Source organism: Tupaia chinensis, unplaced genomic scaffold (genome assembly GCF_000334495.1).
Source record: "Tupaia chinensis unplaced genomic scaffold, TupChi_1.0 Scaffold000098_3, whole genome shotgun sequence".
Lineage (NCBI taxonomy): Eukaryota > Metazoa > Chordata > Mammalia > Scandentia > Tupaiidae > Tupaia > Tupaia belangeri.
In genome coordinates this window covers 1,881,342-1,900,202 of record NW_006159562.1, presented here as the reverse complement: position 1 = coordinate 1,900,202, position 18,861 = coordinate 1,881,342, and the positions used below count along the sequence as shown (strand labels likewise).

The window sequence follows — 18,861 nt, the reverse complement described above, 5'->3', positions numbered from 1 at the left end:
GAATGCCCCACAATAGCACGTTAGCTCTCGGTAGTGTCCTGTGCGTTAGGCGTGGTTCCGATGTTTTATGTATATTTTATCTTTCGTGCTCCCCCAACCCTATAAGGTAAGTAGTATTAGTATTTGCAATTTACAAATGAGGAAGTCCAGGCACAGATTGCTGGTGGCTTGTGATTAACATAACAGGCCGTTGTAGACACTGTCACAGTCCGTGAACTCCATCTGGACCAAGGCCATTTGGAATTATTAATCAGTCTTTGGGTTCCTGACTTTGAATTAACCTTAAACAAGATGTCTGAGGCAGAGACTGCTAGCCGTCCTCCAATATCCATGCTTTTCTTCTTCCTCTTACAAAGGAACCCTCAAGTTCTAGCTGGGCACATGGCTGCCCAAAGAGGACAGTGTGTCAGTCTCCCTACTTGCTAGGTCTAGCCATGTGACCAAGTTCTAGACAACAGGGTTATCAGAAGTGATAGGCACATCCTCAAGGTCATACCCTTAAAAGAGGGGTTACTTTTGCCTGTGACCTTCTGCTGTTTAGGATGTGGGTGTAATAGTGGGGGCTGCAGCAGCCATATTAGACCATGAGGTAGAACTTAGTCTGTCAGGGATGGCAGAACAGATTGAAGGGGCCCAAGCACTTAGAGCCCTGCTTACACTCTGACTGCTGTGTAGGAGAGAAATAAACTTCTACCTTATTTAAACGTCTGTTATTTTGGCCTTTATAACAGACAGAGAATCTTCATCATAACTAGTACATATAATCATTTTATTTTATCACTTAAAGTATCTTCAATTAGCTCGTTTATAGGGAGTAGGACCCCTACTCTGTAATGCATATTCTGCTTCCTGAGATTTTAATGGCAATTCAAGAAGATTCGATCATGTTTGATGCTTATATTTTTAGGCCACTGTTGAATAGTGTCACAATTGCCCAGTATTTTTTATTTTTTTAAATAAAACATTAGAAGTAGAGCTATTAAATAACCAAAGTATAGCCTGGAAATTTGGAAAACTTCCAGAAATGCCTGTCTATACACAGTTAAAGCACTATCACGGAATCCATATATCTGGCCATTGGATTGTAGTTTTCGGTATGTGCACCTGCTAACATGTAATGCGAGATTTCTCAACCTTTCAGCACTATCAACATCTTCGACCAGATACTTCTGCGTGTGTGTGTGTGTGTGGGGGGCATCCTGTGCATTATGAGATGTTGATTGTTGTCCCCAGCTCCTACCTAAAGATGGCAACAGCACCAGCCCTACAGTTAAGGCATTAACAATATCACTAGACATGGCTGAATGTCCTCCGTGGGACAAAACCAGTCCCAGTGCAGAACCGTACACGGACTCTGTCTTAGGTTGTAGATTTTGAGAAAGCAGGGACTGTGATTATTTAAATTCTAGCTGAGATTCAGACAGGTAGGTCCTCAGTGCCCTTTCAATGATAGCAGTGCCCTGGTGATTACCAGGGGCAAGGAGCATGAGCTGATTCTTATTTTTTAAATTAAGAAGTTCACTGAGCTTTCAATAAGAAAATTCACAGGGTAGGACAAAAGTCACAGGCATAATTCTGAGCACATTTCACTATTAGTCCAACTTCTTCTATTCAAGGTTAAGATGGAAATAATTGCCTAAGTGAAGTAAGAAAAAAAAAATCTGCTCTGTATGAATAGGATTCTTTTATAAAAACTCTCAAGATAGCGGAGAACCTGACCCTTTCAAAATCGAGACCACTGCCCTATCAAACGTCCGGTTCTTTAAGCGTGTGTATATTGCTGGCGTTGTATTTGCAGACATTCAGAATTGTACATGTACCATAAGAGAATCTCACCTGCTGATATATTCAAATAGGTAAGCTTTTTTTTACCCACCAGTCAAGCTCTACTCTGAAACCTCCATAAGACATAGCGCTGAATTTATTCTGATGAATGGAAATCTTGCTACGTTCCATGAGATCAGCTAATTCAAAGCAAATGATCAGCTTCAAGAGAGTGGGGCAGAAGTGTCCTGGAAAAAGGTCCATCAGACCCATCACCTGTCCTGAGATGGGTCTCCAGAGCGAAGTGAGGAAAAAGCTGTCAACTTGTATTGCTTTCAGATCACTACTCTCATCCCCAGCACCTTTGGCCTAATTAATGATTGTCAGGGCGTGGGAAGCCAATCAATTTGATGTTCATTTTCATCAACATAGCAGAAGTAATGCCCCAAGGGTGGGATGGAAATTACATTATGTTTTAATTGAGAGAATTCTCTCTTTGCTGATTTCGGGAGTGGGTGGAAGCCAAGACATAGCTTCTTCTCTCTTTTAATGCATATGCTTTTAAAAGCCAAGCTGATTGCTGCCATCTATCATTTCCAGCAACCAAGAAAAAACTCCATTATTTCAAGCTGAGCATGCTACCATCCATGGGGGAGGGCCGGGTGGGGACCTGCTATGCATAGTAAGAGATCATTCTGAAAAATGGACATCAAAGGCCACGCAGTGAGGAGAGGGGGTCATTTGTTCCCGGTCTGACACGCAGAATAAGAACGAAGGCTGGACACTGTCACGGTTACCTACAGCCAAGAAGGTGCATCGCCATAGCCTGGTTTCAGACACAAAGGACCCTTAAGACTTTAATTAATGGCTTAATGCCAAAAGTCTCTTGAAAATCTCTTCTATCTTTTTCTTTCTGCTTAAGTTCACTTTACCTTTATTTTACAGTTTAGAAAAGCAATGCAGATACTGTTCTTCAATGAGATTCACTCAAATGTATAACACCATTACTTTTTCTTTTTTAGATTTATTTCATCTTTTATTTCTTCTTCTTTAATTTGATGAGAGAGAGAGAGAGAGCAAGCAGACTGCCAGGTCTGGGACTCAAACGATGGTCAGCCATGTGGGAGTCCAGCGGCCCAACCGCCATGCCACCTGCCGGCCCTACTTTCTCTTTCTACTAAGCTACAAAGCAGAATATTATCAGCCCACACTGGGGAAAAAGCTTGGTTCTTTTTGTTTCGTTTGTTTTTAGTACAGACGGCATGGCTTTAAAGGTCTGGTTCGAGAGTGATTGGATCATGTCAATAAGAAAGAGAGTTTGGATTCACAAGGTGCTTGGCACAACTGGCCTTTTCAGCTAAAACTCAAAGCAGCGGGTGCCAAGGTGGTTCTCAGGTTGGCCTGAAGGGACCTTAAGGTGGCGACTGCAGGTTCCCTTACTGCTTAGCCCGGGGATGTTCAAATTTCTGTTGGTGACACTGGCACATCATAGAATGGACTTAGTGGATTTCAACCAGTATTTTTTAAAGAGGGAAGTCAAATGAATAGATTACAAAATATCACACGTGGTACATGCATAAAGACGGTCCGCAATCTGTCTCTATCTCTGTATCTCTCTGTGTGTCTTCCTTTCTTCCCTCCCTTCCACTTATCATCCTCACCTCCCTGCTTAGCAATGAATCTATCAGTACATATTTCATATCGTCGTTTAACACATTCATGGCGGGTCTTCAAAAAGTTCATAGAAAATGCATATTTACATAAAAAATATGGGCACAGTTCTAAAACACAACAATGCGCAAGGGTGACCCACATGGAAAGATTCTGGGTTCACACCTGGAGACCTCCCTGAATACGCTGGGCAGGCGTGGCTCTGTGCTCAGGGGCGGGCTGAGGCTGGGGGTGGATGGTAATGTTGGGAACCTTTTGGGCGTGCTGTCTCTCTTGCTTTCCCACTCATGGAAGAAAATCAATCAAATAACTAAAAGTAAAACAAAACAAACCAAAACAAAAACTATGCATGGATTTCAAATTTTTTTGTACCAAGGCAATGATATATTTTGATTCTATTTTCTCCACAAATGTTCTTTTTTCTTTTTCTTTTTTTTGAGAAGTTTTTGCTATAGGGCGTGTGCGCTCACCAGAAAGACAGAGAGAGACAGAGAGATAGAAAGCGAGAAATTATCCTCCGGGGGATGGCCACACTGCAATCCCTTCTCCTCCATTCTTCTCTCGGGATCTTGGGCACGCACGCACACACGCCCGTCGTGAGCTTAAGCCTCCAGATCCAGGACTCGAATCATGGTCGACTACATGGGAGTCCAGCGACATAGCCATTACGCTAACTGCTGGTCCTTCCACAAACGTCCTAAAATCCCCTCGTATATAAACACACATACAAACAGGCTCAATTTACTCTGGGTTTTTGTCCAAAAATAGTTGAAAGCCATCAACTTAGTACATTGTCCCTCCTACTCTATTATGATGAAGTACAAGAGTACATCAAAAACTGGAAAATGGAATTAAAGTATGACTTTATTTTGGTGCAAACAAAATAAAAAACCATGCATGGTTTCTTCATAATCTGCATTTTCCATGCACTTTTAAAGACCCTTTGCATTTTAAGAGCCCAAGTCTGTAAAAAACAAAACAAAACAAGGACAAATATCATGTTGCTAATGCAGATTTAAAATTCCTTCTTTTTAGAAATCTTTAATCTCATTACACTCAGCAATTAAAAAAAAAATAGCTCACACTGGTTACCACCATCCAGAGGGTAAGAAAATCACTTCTGTGCTAGCAAACAGTGTATCAAAAATCACTCCTAGTTCTTTAGTTCCACAAATAAGGCAGTCGTGTTGAATCCAGCTGTTTGCAGAAGGATTTGGAAAGTGTCATGGGCATCCTCTGCGAGGCACAGAGCTAAGAATATCATTTTGACATTGCCAGTCACACAATCTGACCAGGGAGACATCTTCTCTGCCTTCACTCTGAGCAGAGAGAAGTTTTTCCAATTGATCAAACGATTCCTTATATAGAAATGTAAAGGACTCCCCTAAACTCTTCAGAACTTAATAGAGCCAGCAATATCAATTAGCTTGAAATGGGAAAGATTTCCCAAAAGTCTCACTGGAAGTTTATCCCAGTTCCCCAGTCAGACGAAATGACTGCAGTGCATTCACAGCGTGTTAATAAGCACCCAGGAACATCCTGATTGGGTTATTTATGCATACCCCCAAAATTCAGCTGCTCAAAATGGATGCAACTTCATTTCTTTTTTGTTAGAAACTTGTTCTAGTATACGCTTGTGCAACCCAGGGGCATGTGGAACAATCTGCTCATTTCAGTCAAGCAAGGATTTGCGTTTTTTCTAACTCTAAAATCTTCTCGGTGGAAATTTCTATTAAAAATAGCAAAGTTCTTTTTGAGATTTTTTTTTTTTTAGAGAGAAAGATTTTTTGCTATAAGGCATATGCACTTGCCAGAAAGAGACAGAGAGACAGAAAGTGAAAAGTCACCCCCCCACCTCCCCCCAGGGAGGATGGTCACATCACACAATCCCTTCTCCTCCACTCTCCTTGGGGTTTTGGGCACGCACACATACGCATCTGGCGTGAGTCTCAAGCCTCTGGGTCCAGGACTCGAACTGTAGTCGGCCGTGTGGGAGTCCAGTGACGTAAACAGTATGCTGGTTCCTCTTTTAGAGATTTTGACCAGTTTGCCCTCACATGCAAAAGGAAAGGAACATGCACACGCACATCGCAGTGAAATGAATGTACCCGATCACCTGTAAAGGTTTCTCCTCTTTCCACCCTCTCCTGCTCACCTGGGTGAATTTTGATGCCCGTGCCTTTCCCGAGGAAACTAATTGAGACTCACTCTTGGCTTGGCATTAAGTAGCCAACCTCACAGCTTGCCAGTAAGGAGCAAACTGCCCATTTTATCACTGAAAGGTAGTCTTTCTCTCCTTATCTCAGCAAACTGCCTCTGAAAGCCTTGGCTAAAGAATGCTCCAGGAACGGGTCTAGACGAGATAATTACCTACTATGTTCTGGAAATAAAAAATACCTGAAACAGACACTTAACTGAACAACGGACTTCTCTAGTGCAAGACTTGAGAGTCTATGAAGAATCTACATTTCCCCAGATAGTGTCAATAACAAAATATTTTTATAAAGTGATCCTGTTATCTGAAAATGACTGCTGTAGGTAGGGAGTATATTATTTAGCTAAAAAGTCTTGAACTTGGGGCCTTCAGTGGTTGCAGTCATCTTATTAGTAACCATCCCACCATGTCACCTAGTTACTGGCCCAGCAACTAGGCTTTTGATGATTTAGGACTTAGCAGTGTTTCTAAGTTTGGAAGGGAGGAAAATTCTTTAATAGAAAAAGTATTTCCATGGGCCCAGCAGATGGAGTAATGGTTATGTCACTGGACTCCCATGTAGTCGACCATGGTTTGAGTCCCAGATCCAGTAGCTTAAAACTTGTGCCGAGTGCGTGTACACATGTGCCCAAAATCCCCAGAGGAGAATGGAGAAGGGATTGTGGTGTGGCCATCTCCCCTGGAGGGTGATTTCTCACTTTCTGTCTCTGTCACTCTAGCAAGCGCACACACCCTATCGCAAAAATCTCTCTAAAACAAAACAAAATAAAACTATTTCCACAAATGGGACAAAGGCAAATCCCTCACTCCAAAAGATACATATTATGTACAAATACGAGCTCTCTGTCAGGATGACATGTAGACAACGGAAACTTTAGGATTCAGTTGTAAATAACGGGAGTTATTGTCTTACACAACATAATCTGGAATAACATTTAGAAAACGCCATCAGTAGTGGTTTTGGGATCGTAAATCACCTCTTCAATGGCAGTCCTGGCAAAACACAGGAACACAATAGCCTCTAGGCACATTTTGTAAGCATCTGTTAGAGTAATTTGAAGTTTCATTGGCAAATTCATAGTTTCCTGACATCACTCTTTACAAATAATGGAGCAATTCCTGTGTGAAGCTAAATTCACCTTTCTTAGGAGACCATGCTCTTTTCCTAAATAATGGAATTGTCCTCTTTTTTTTTGTTTTAAACTCTGACTTCAAGTTTTATAACTTTTTGGTCCTTTTTGTTATTAGAATGAGTTTTATAAGCTTTCTTTTTCCACAAGTATTCAGTGAAATATCTAGTAATCATTTTTAACTGATTAAGAGAAAAAACTTTCAACCAAGCATAATAAAATAAAGTATAATCTTTCTTTATAGTTTTGTAATAAGAGAAATGAAATGAGATAAACACTGGGTAACACTCCCTAGTAATTATTAATTATTAAAGGCATATGCAGATTCTATCCACTGTAAAAATATTACTCAGCAAATTAACTTTTTTGTTTCTCTTATCTCCATTCAAGGCCTCTCTGTTTCCATTAAGCCTTTCAGGGGACTTCACTTAGGCTTTAGAGATTAAATAAGAAAGAGTCAGATTAACTATTTAAAGTGGAAGTGAGATCATGTCACTTTTTTCTACTCAAAACATTCCAGCAGTTCCTGGCATACTTGCAATAAAACCAAGTCCTTGTTATTCACTAGGCGGCCCCATCAGCCTTCTCCCTGCCTTCCCCTCCAGACTCACCTCCCTTCCGGCTGTCATTGCCTGAACACCTCCCTGCCCCCTTTCCATAATAATTCTTTGTCCCAGAATAATTCTCCACACCTCCCTGGGAGTCCACTTCCCAGATCGCCCTGCCTCACACAGTCCTTGGTCCCCTACAAGTTCCTCCGTACCTGGCTTATTGTTTTCATAATGTTATCTCACACACATACACAGAGTTATGTGCCACACGTACATTTCTGCCAAAGACGACGCATATACAATGGTATTCCCATAGGACTATAATGGAGTAGGCCAGCAGGTGGCGTGGAGGTTCAGGAGTTGGATCCTACATATCCAACTCTGTGGTTTGAGTCCAGGACCCGGTAGCTTGAAAATCACGCTGGACGTGTGTGTGTGTGTGTGTGTGTGTGTGTGTGTGTGTGTGTACCTGTTCAAGATCCCAAGAGCCAAAGGGAGGAGAAGGGATTGTGATTGGCCATCCCCCCTGAGGGGTGATTTCTCACTTTCCCTCTCTCATCGCCTCTGTGTGTGTTTGTCTGCGGAGTACAACGGCTCTATGGCAAAACTACAAAAAAGAAAAAAGATTAGGATGGAACTAAAAGATCCCTAGTGACATCATCATCACTGTGGTAACATCTAACGCGACACGTTACTCACATGTTCGTGGTGATGCTGGTATAAAAAGCCTACTGCACTGCCACTCACACGAGATTGCACTTACAACTATGCACAGAACATCACACTTGACCATAAATGACTGTTACTGATAGTGTATTGACTATGCTTTTTGTTATTTTCTTAGCTAGAGGGTGGGTGTGCTTGCTAGAGGGCAGGGGCAAGTGAGAAGGCACCCCATGGGGAAGATTCATGTGGCAATCCCTTCTCCTCCATCTCTCCCTCCTTTTGGGGTCCTAGGCACACAGGCACATGCGCCCAGAGTGTTTCTAACAGCTCTGAGTCTGGAACTCGAACTGCAAGTCAGCTACGTGGGATCTAGCTTCCTTAACCACCACGCTATAGGTCGGCCCAGTGCTCGTCTTTTAAACTAAGTGTTATTACAAAAGAGTCAAAAAGTTAAAGAAGATGAAAAATTTATAAAGTATAAAAGTTACAGTGTGGTAAGTTTAACTTATTATTAAAGAAAACATTTTTAAAATGATCGCCCAGTGCCTGTAAAGTCTGCAGGCGTGTACTGCCATGTCTGGGCTGGTACCTCCACTCACACTCACACTCACTCTCACTCACTCATGGACTGATCCAGAGCAATCTCAGTCCTGCAAGCTCCACACATGTACCATTCTGCTTTCATAGTTTGGCTCTACCCTTTCCATGTTTAGATGTGTTTAGACACACACCATTGTGCTAAATTACCTGCAGGTTTCAGTACAGTAATACACTGCCCAGATCTACAGCCTGGAAGCCACCCCAATGGGCCTAGGTGTGCAGAGGCTGTACCATCCAGGTTTGTGTCAGTTCACGCTATGATGTTCGAATGACAACAATCGCCCAATAACACATAGCTCAGAACGCGTCCCCGCCCGTAAAGGATACACGACTGTATACAATACACAGGTCTGTTGTTGACCTCTGCCCGGCGGTGTACACCCAATGAGGCAGAGACTGCTTTGTTCACTGCTGTTCCTCAGGCCCTAGAGAGTACCTCTCATATAACAGCTGCTTAATAAATAGGTACTGAATGAATGAACTTTCTTTTCACCCTGTGGCACATACACCTCACAGTATTCTCACACTGCTCATCAAATACTTAATGATACTCGGATCCTTTCCTATTTCATCATATTTTACAACATCTCAGCATCCTCATACTGACGGAGGAGAATGAAAAAATGTAAGGTCAAAGAAGTAGCCACTGAGAATGTTTTTGTAATTGACCTCCTCTGTTAGGAAATTAAATGATGCAATAGAAATTAAAATGCTCCTTATGCTTCTTTTTTTTTTTTTTTTTGAGAGGATTTTGCTATAGGGTGTGTGCGCTCACCAGAAAGACAGAGAGAGACAGAGAGACAGAAAGCAAGAAATCACTCCCCACGGGGGATGGCCACACCACAATCCCTTCTCCTCCATTCTCCTCTCGGGAACTTGGGCATGCACGCACACGTGCCTGGCATGAGTTCAAGCAACCAGTCCGGGACACGAACCACAGTTGACTACATGGGAGTCCAGCGACATAGCCATTACACTAACTGCTGGTCCCTATGCTTCTTGATTTAACTACCCCAAATACCCTCTACCGGCAGCTGGCATTTTATGAATTATACCTAGGTTAATGACAGTTAGGAGACCATAGCTCTATGCAACAGCACAACAGACTGTCCCACTGAACAATGTTTTCACAATCGAGTTAAGGAAGATGGTGTGTGCAGTTCTTTTATAACTGCTGGTGCCCTAACATCAATTTAATTCACTAATTCCCCCTTAAGGTTTCAAGGAAATAACCAGGGCTAGTAGCAAAGGCGTAAGTGGTAGTGTGCCACTGTACAATACTGCAGCCACATGGGTGGCCCAGGTCCGGATCCTGGGTTGACCCAAGCAGGCCAAGTTCCTTCAATGATCCTGGCTGGCTGTACAGCTGAGCAAGGGATTGTGACGAGCTGAGATTTTCTCTTTCTCATATAAAAACCATAAATAAATAACCTTAAAAAAAAAATAAGTAACCACAGGTGGTGGGCATGGCAGTTAAGGCACTGGACTCCCATATAACTGACCCGATTCAAGTCTGTGACCTGGTGGCTTGCTTTCTCACTTTCCTTCTCTCTCTCTCTCTCATCTCTCCCTGGTGAATTCATGTGCACTATAGCAAATTAAAATAAATAAATAAATAAATAAAGTTAAATAAGTAAGTAATTAAAAAAATAAGCATCCTTCAGTGAGCTCAGTAAGTCCCCACGTTGAAGTAGTATTTAAGTGACTATGGCATTATTCATATTTCATAGGATTTTACAGGTCTTTGTTAATAACTTAGAGGATGCGTAACCTTAACATTTTTGAAACAACTTCCCAGGTTTTATTCATTGTGGCAGGAGATATTTTGGAGACCGACAAAGACCCCTTCCCCTGCGTGTGGTCACAGTAATAATTATGCTCAGGGCCTATAACTCAAAGCCTCATGAGTCTTCCCTTTTTGTTCCGTATCTTACTCCCTCTGATACATTTAAGTTTTCTTTATAAAGGTGTTTCACTCTCTTCAGAGAAAAACTAGGAAAACATAGACAAGTAGAAAAAAACCCACACATACAAAAAGCAAAACCCATAACTAGAGTTTCTATCATCATCCCAAGACAACTGCTATGAATATTTTGGTGAACTTTCATTTTACTTTTCATGTGCAAATGCCTTGCTAAAAAAAAAAAAAAAAGCATTAATTACTATGAAACGCATAAAATCCAAAGCAAGTCTTCGTATGACACCAGTGATGGTATTTTTAAAATACCACATTTTCGAGTGATAAAAGTAACAGTTGGGAGATAGAACAGAGTGCTTTAAAAATGAACATTTTTTTTTTCATAAAAATGAAAAACAATTTGACCAAAAATAGTGAAATAACTTTCACATAAAGCATGCCTACATGTCAAAAGCATTACTCTTTGTTTTTTTTTTCCCCAGTAAACGCTTTTTTTTGGCTAGTGCCTATGCAGTACATACAAAATTAGTGTACAAAAATAAAAATTGTCGGTATGAGTCACCTTGCCTTTTAAGTCATTGTGCCACAGAACAATTACCTAAAACCCAGAACCAATTAATTCTTAACTCTGTACTGTCTCCCCCCCACACACACCATACTGTCTAGACTGACCTTTTTTTGGTACCATTTTTTTTTGGGGGGGTACATCATTCTACCCTCAAGACGATCTCACCCCCAACTTAACTCTGTACTGTCTCCCCCCCACACACACCATACTGTCTAGACTGACCTTTTTTTGGTACCATTTTTTTTTGGGGGGGGGTACATCATTCTACCCTCAAGATGATCCCACCCCCAATTACCCTGTTTCTTGGCCTCCTTCCATTCCTGTAACACAGCAGATCTCCCTGATAACCTCGCCAGCCCTTTGTGCAGAACGAATCTTCCAAACAAGGTCTCTGAGCCTAATTCCATTGAAGTTCTTTAAAAAAAAGGCAACTGATCGGAGGTGACTCACTCCTGGATACTTAATGGTGGTGGGGAAACTCAGATTCTGCAGCTGGATGAGTCATTTGACTGGAAAGCCCCCAATGGGAAGAAGGTACCCTGGGGTGAAGTCACACAGGATGGGAATCCGAAGACAGCTGGCGTAGAAGGTGTCAACAACCACGGCATGCAGACAAAGTTCCTCTGACGTCCTGAGGTAGGTTCTACTTTCCAAATACTCCCTTACAAGTTATTTTCCCCTTCATTTTCATCTCTTCCAGATGAAAATACCTGCATTCACTTGCGCTGTCTCGGGTCTACATCTGGACTTTGGGGAGGGTCAGAGTTGACCTGTTTTTCCTTTATTCGTGGTAGTGTGTGTATGCACACATAAGCAAGATGGATGAGCACATTCCAGAGTCCGGCTGTTCCCCGATCTCCCTCCACTCCTCCAGACCATCAGATCTCGCGTGCCCATTGCTTCAGGCTGACCGAGCCAAGGATTTGAACTGAGGTCGCCATGTGAGAGCCAGCTTACCTTTGAGCTGTGCATCGTGGCTGCACTATGGACCCTGCCCTTAGAGAGGGTGATATCTAAATGTGTTTTTGCCGAAGCTGATCTTGTCTAGAGCCCCAGGAATAGCCTGATGATACAACCTTCCAGAGTGATCTGGTGCCAAACGTTCAGCATGAGAATATGCACGATCGTTATTTTCCTTTATTCAAAATAAGTTATTGGGACCAACAGCGTAATGGCTATGTCGCTGAACTCCCGTGTAGTTGACTGCGGTTTGCATCCTGGACCCGGTGGCTTAAAACTCACTCTGGGCATGTGTGCGTGCGTGCCCAAGATCCCGAGAGGAGAATGGAGGAGAAGGGATTGTTGCATGGCCATCCCCCTGGGGGGCGATTTCTCGCTTTCTATCTCTCTGTCTCTGTCTGTCTGGTGAGCGCACGTGCCCTATAGCAAAAACCTCTCCTCCACCCCCCCAAAAAAGTAAAATAAGTTATTGGTGTTTTCTGAGGCTAAAAATAATGCTTAATATTGAAGTGGAAGTCCATGAGATGTAAATAAAAATCACTTGAAATCGCAACTAAATGGAGGCTAAGTTAACTTTTCTGCATCCATCTTTTTCGATCTTTTTTCCTATATGCATACTCTTACTGATTATGATCTCATCGTCATGCACATTTGTTATCTGCTTTATATTCTCAAGAGCTGTATGAAAAATTCACTTACTTTGGCTTCCAGTGGGTCATCAGGAAAGTCATAATGCATTTTTTGTACAGAAGAATACATGTTCTAACTCCCCCGACGACCTAATAGTTGGGGGAGGCTCACTAAAGGGAGACGGCTTAGAATTATTGCTTTCTTGAGCAGCTCGACTATCTAAAGATTATTCACCAACCAGCCTGTGACATGGTGGTTAAGGTGGGTGGATACCACACTGTTGACCACAGGGTTTGAGTCCTGGACCTGGTGGCATGAAAAACATGCCAGGCACCTGTGTATGCATGCCCAAACTCCTGAGAGGAAAATGGAAGAGAAAGGATTGTGGCATGGCCATCCCCTTGGGGGATGCTTTCTAACTTTCCCTCTCTCATTCTCTCTCTCTCTGGTGAACATGTCCTCTGGTAAGCTCTAAAAAAAATTCATTATGTTTCTGAATACATATATGTAAGTTCTAATTCTCATTTTAAAAAAGCGATTTGAACTCTCCCACTTCTTTTTTTTTTTTGATAACAATGTAAAATTGTAAAGGTAATGCAAATTACTGAAAGAAAAATAAATAAAATGGAACATCGGATACAAACCGAAAATACAAGCATACTTCTCACTGCCCTGCTCTCCTGGTCCTCCCTTTCCTCTCACTGGTGTGATCACTGTCCACATGTATCTATGTTATGCAGCTATCTACACATACCTGTACAGGCATAGAATGTGCACATAAATCCTATTGCACTTTGTTTTTTTGTTTTATTTCAACTTGTACTGACCAGAAAGTGAGACAGAGAGAGAGGGAGAAGAAGAAAGCATCTCCTAAAGGGTTATCGTCATGCTGCCATCCCTTCTCCACTTCTCCATGTCGTTGGGATTTGCGGCACACCTGCATACATGCCCAGTGTGTTTTTCAAGCCACCAGGGCTGGGATGGGAACTGTGTGGTTGGCCATGTGGGCTCTGGCTGCCCCAACTCCCAGGCCATGGGGCCGGACCCTGCCTCTTTCTTTTTTAAACATAAATTGGATCTCGTCTGAAGCCAATTTCCACTTTTGTTCATCTAACATGTCTTGGATATCTTTTTAGATAAATTTCTATGGATCTCCTTTATTCCTTTTTAATGGTTATAGGGTTTTCCATCAAATGGTCCATGGTTTATTTCGCCAGTCTCCTACTTCTGGCCGTCTAGTTGGTTTTTAGGTCTTTATGATGCAAAGGACATTGTTATTCATATACCTTAGAGGTACTTAGTCATATCTAGTTGTAGGTAAAATTATAAAACTGGACAAGCTCACAAATAACATGGGATACTGTGTTTCTCTGGCATTTAGAAAATGTATTTCTTCTTTACTTGTTCTCTTTTTCAAAGTTTTGCTTAGGTGTGGGCCTCACTGAAGAGAGACAGAAAAAGTGACAAATCACCCCCAGAGGGGATGGCCACGCCACAAGCCTTCTCCTTCATTCTCCTCTTGGGATTTTGGGCGCACACACACACAGCCAATGTGATTTTCAGACTGCCAGGTCCGGGACTTGAACCACACAGACAGCCATGTGGGGTCCCGCTGCCCTAACATCCACACCACCTGCTGGCCCTCTTCTTTACTTTTTAAATAGTGTACTTAACATAAGTCTTGTCTTATGTAAGCCCCCAGCAGAAGAGGGGGAGGCCTCCCAGTAGAAGAAGGGGAGGAAAGGAGTGGACCAGAGAACGGAGGCACACTGGGGATATGGCAGCTACCTGCGGCCCAGGCCCCGCCTGGGTGCAGCCGCCAGCCCAGCAGGGCCTGTCTGTTACTGGTTTCTTGCAGATGTGAGGAGAAGGGTCAGAGGCCAGGGAAGGCGTGTGGCCTGGCGGCTGTAGACAATTGTTTCTCCTTTCACATGCAAGAAACAACTGGAGAAGTGTCGGAAGGCTTGTGAGACATGTTTCCCAAGCAAGAGGAAAAAACCATGTAATAATTAAAAAGAAAAAAAAAAAAAGATATTTCCATTTCATGAGCTGCCTAAATTTCATAGAGATCCAGGCCTGAATTAAAATCCATCCTACCCAAACTGTCCCATAAGTATTTATGAGAGACTCCTAGGTGACCTTTTGCCTCATTTAGATAAAAATAATAGTGTCCATCAATAAAATAATTCACATTGAAAAAGATGTTCATTTGATAATGTGCTTTAACACAGCTGTGAACTCAGAGATAGAAAAACATTTACTTGTAATAATTAAAATTTTGGGGGGGACCGACAGGTGGTGTGGTAGTTAGGGCTGCTGGATTTCCAATAGCCAACTACAGTTTGAGTCCCGGACCTGGTGGCTTGCTCTCTCACCTTCTCTCTCTTTCTTTCTCTCTCTGTCCCTCGCTGGTCAAATGTAAAAATAATTAAATAAATACAGTTAAAATAATAAAAGAAAAACATATATTTTTAATTAAGAATTATTTTACTTAGTATTATTTTGTAGAGGTTTTTGCCTTAGGATAAGTGTGTACTTGGAGAGAAAAAGGGGCAGACTGTGAGAAGGAAAGTGAGAAATCACTCCCTGGGGAGGATGACCATGCCACAATCCCTTCTCCTCCATTCTCTTCCAGGGATCTCGGGCATGCACACACATGCGTCCAGTGTGAGTTTCAGGCCACTAGGTCTGGGATTTGAATTGCGGTCAGCTATGTAGAAGTCCAGCAACATAATTGCCACAACATCTGCTGGCTGGCCTCTATTATTATTTTAAAATTTGACCAGAAAGAGAGAAAGGGAAAGTGAGAAAACAAACTACCAGGTCCAGAACTCTAACTGCAGTCAGCCACATGGGAGTCCTGCACCTTTAACTACCACGCCACCTGCTGCCCCCACCCCGCCCATGTTTTTTTTTTTTTTTTTTTGGTAGAGGTTTTTCTTTAGGTGCATGTGCTTGCCAGAGAGAGAGAGAGAGAAAGAGACAGAGACAGTGAGAGGGAAAGTGAGAAATCACCCCCAGGGGGGTGGCCCACCGCAATCCCTTCTCCATTCTCCTCTCGGGTCTTGGGTACACATGCACATGTGCTTGGTGAGTTTCAGGCCTTTGGGTCCAGGACTCAAACCACGGTTGGTCATATGGGAGTCCACGGACATAACCACCAGGCCATCTGCTGGAGCCTCGATTTTTTTTTTTTAAGAGATAATTTTTTTTGTATATAATGTGTGCACTCACCAGAGAGACAGAAAGTGAGAAATCACTCCCCAGCTAAGATATCCATGCCACAATCCCTTCTCCTCCACTCTCCTCTTGGGATTTTGGGCACGCACACTGGGCCTGAGTTTTAAGTTGGCAGGTTCAGACCCCAGCCATCTTCTGGTCTGGACCCCCAAATTTTTAATATGGTACTAATGACACAGGAATTGGGAAATTTATGATTACACATGAAAATCAGTACTGGGTTTTCACAACATTTTAAGTATGGGACTTTCACATCAAACCATTTAGGGTCTTCCACCTCTGTCTCCCACTCTCGGCCCCCAGAAATGTCCCAGAACTGCTTTGGTGGCTGGCAGCCCTACATCTGCCCTGCTTTCTCCATCGAGGTAAACCATGTGATCCTAAAGGAGACCTACTTTGCAGTAGCTGTGAGCACCCACATTAGCTAAAGAGACAGCCTACGTTTCTACAGGGCTTTACCACACATCCCCTATTTGTAAAAGGGTCATTTTAACCTTGATAAAAAACAGATCTGTATAATCAAAGTCATGCGAGGTCTCTCTTTAAACTGTTTATAACTAGTTCTTGCGTACAATGGTTTTTCAACAGTTATTTCCATCCAAGGTGAGTTGGTGCTAGCTTCTGGTGATGACAGAGTCCACCACACAGTTTACACCCAACAAGAAGCTCAAGACCGGGCCAGGAGACCGACGAGTAAATGGAGATGCTCAACAGCCAAGGACATCAAAGCAAGCAGTACCAAATGGAAGCATCAAGGGAATGATTTCTGAGAAAAGTGGCGACTACTGAAAAAGAGGTAGCCAGGGGCCAGCAGGTGTGATGGTTAAGGTTAAACTCCCACATGGCAGACTGTGGTTCGAGTCCCAGACCTGGTGGCTTGAAAATCATGCGGTGCACATGTGTGTGCATGCCTACAATCCCAGGAGGAGAATGGAGGAGAAGGGATTGCAGCATGGCCATCCCTGCCCACCCAGCTGGGGGAAGAGGAAGGTTTCTCACTGTCCTTCTCACTGTCTCTATTACTCTCCAGTGAGCGCACACGCCCTATGGCAAAAAAAAAAATCCTTAAAAGGGAGGGGGGGGTGTTAGCACATGGGCCAGAGCATGTGCACGCGCGATTGAGTGTAGGTTTATCCTGGGGATGATGGGAAGCCATCAGCTGGAGTGATATGAAGAGATCTGCCTTCTGGAAGGATGAGCGTGGGTGCAGGGCAGAGAGAAAGGATTGGAGGGGGTGCCACTGGAGACAGGGAGACCAGCCAGGTTCTGATCGAGATGGAGATGGACCCCTGCCTGAAGTTAGGGCAGCTGGGAGGATGGAACGAATTCAGCTAGGGGAGATCTAGGAGGAAGAGTCAACACAGAGCACTGGGTCACTGAGGGAAGAGGAGGAGGGGTAGCAGTGAAGGGTGGTGGGGCAGGCACTGCTCCTGAGACCCCCTCTCTGTGATGACTCCCCTCCACTACTCAGCCCTGCCCTCCTGCTGCCAGTTCCTACATTTATAGCCCCCCCGCTCTCTGGCCCCTGAAACCCTTGGCCCACTGATGCCATACCACACTGTGGGGGGACTGCCTCTTCAGGAAGCAGCTTTTTATTTATTTTTAAAAATTATATTTATTTTGGGACCAGCAGATGGTGTAATAGTTATATCACTGGACTCCCATGTAGTCAACCATGATTTGAGTCCTGGACCTGGCAGCTTAAAACTCACGCCGGGCGCATGTGCGTGCGTGCCCAAGATCCCGAGAGGAGAATGGAGGAGAAAGGACTGCGGCGGGGCCTTCCCCCTGGGGGGTGATTTCTCGCTTTCTTTTTTTTTTTGGAGAGATTTTTTACTGCAGGGCACGTGCGCTCGCCAGACAGACAGAGAGAGACATAGAGACAGAAAGCGAGAAATCACCCCCCAGGGGGGATGGTCACGCCACAATCCCTTCTCCTCCATTCTCCTCTCGGGATCTTGGGCACGCACGCACATGCGCCCGGCGTGAGTTTTAAGCCACCGGGTCCGGGACACGAACCGCGGTGGACTACGTGGGAGACCAGCGACATAGCCATTACGCTAACTGCTGGTTCCCTCGCCTTCTACCTCTCTGTCTCTCTCTGTCTCTCTGGCGAGGTCATGCACCCTATAGCAAAAATCTCTTTCTAAAAAAAGAATTCTATTTATTTTTCTATGAGTGAGAGAAACAGAGGGATACAGCACCCCGACAGTGTTCTGACACCAAGATCCACCCCCAGCCTCCGGCCAGCTCAGCACCCAGGGCGCACGTGTGCCCAGTGAACGCAGGGCGGTCTCCTGAGTTTAGTAAGAAGCCTCCCGGGAGGGACTGCGTCGCAGGGCACCCTGTGTTTGATCACGCGCCCGCCTGGCCCCGGAGCAGCTGTAACAGCCCCCTGGCTGCATAAACATCTCAGCTCTCTCCTCATAGGCGGGGCTTGCTGAAGTGCGTGGTCTACACGGGGGCAGCCTGTCTAATAATGCCCGCTTTGCTGGCTGCCTTTCTGTCCCCGGCTCGTCTCTCCATTGACTCCTGGGCGTTTGCTGGTCTCACCGCCTACAAAGCACTCCCTGCACTGTGGCCTCTGCTGCTGTGCTTCTGGGGAGAGCCAGACAAACAGCGTCCGAATGGATGGGCTGCGCCCCGCGGGTGGTGGCGCCCTCCACTAACACAGGAGGAGAGGACGGCTATAACCAACCAATTAACTGAGCGCTTCCGTTTTGGGGGGAACGGAGGTATGAGGAAAGTGGGAGGCAGGGGAAATGATACCCTCTGTTCACTTCGGGACCTGTTGGAATTTTTAAATTTATTTGCTTTTAAATTTTTTTTTGGTTTGTTTTTAATTTTTGCTATAGGGAGCATGTACTTGCCAGAGAGAGGGAGAGAGAGAGAGAGAGAGAGAGAGAGAGAGAGAGAGAGAGAGAAAAGAGAAAACACCCCGTGGTGGG

At 43.9% G+C, this 18,861-nt stretch overlaps 1 protein-coding gene and 1 long non-coding RNA gene across 8 annotated transcripts in view; one reads left to right on the top strand and one right to left on the bottom strand.

Moving 5' to 3' along the window:
- The window catches only part of ZNF827 (zinc finger protein 827), a 215,438-nt gene that overhangs the window by 49,055 nt on the left and 147,522 nt on the right, over window positions 1-18,861 (bottom strand). The gene's annotated exons all lie outside the window — the stretch shown is intronic.
- Window positions 18,357-18,861, top strand: part of LOC102487617 (uncharacterized) — a 10,863-nt gene continuing 10,358 nt past the window's right edge. Inside the window, exon 1 of the long non-coding RNA XR_001370011.2 lies at window positions 18,357-18,648. This is a non-coding gene — a long non-coding RNA (uncharacterized LOC102487617). The remainder of the gene's footprint in view (window positions 18,649-18,861) is intronic.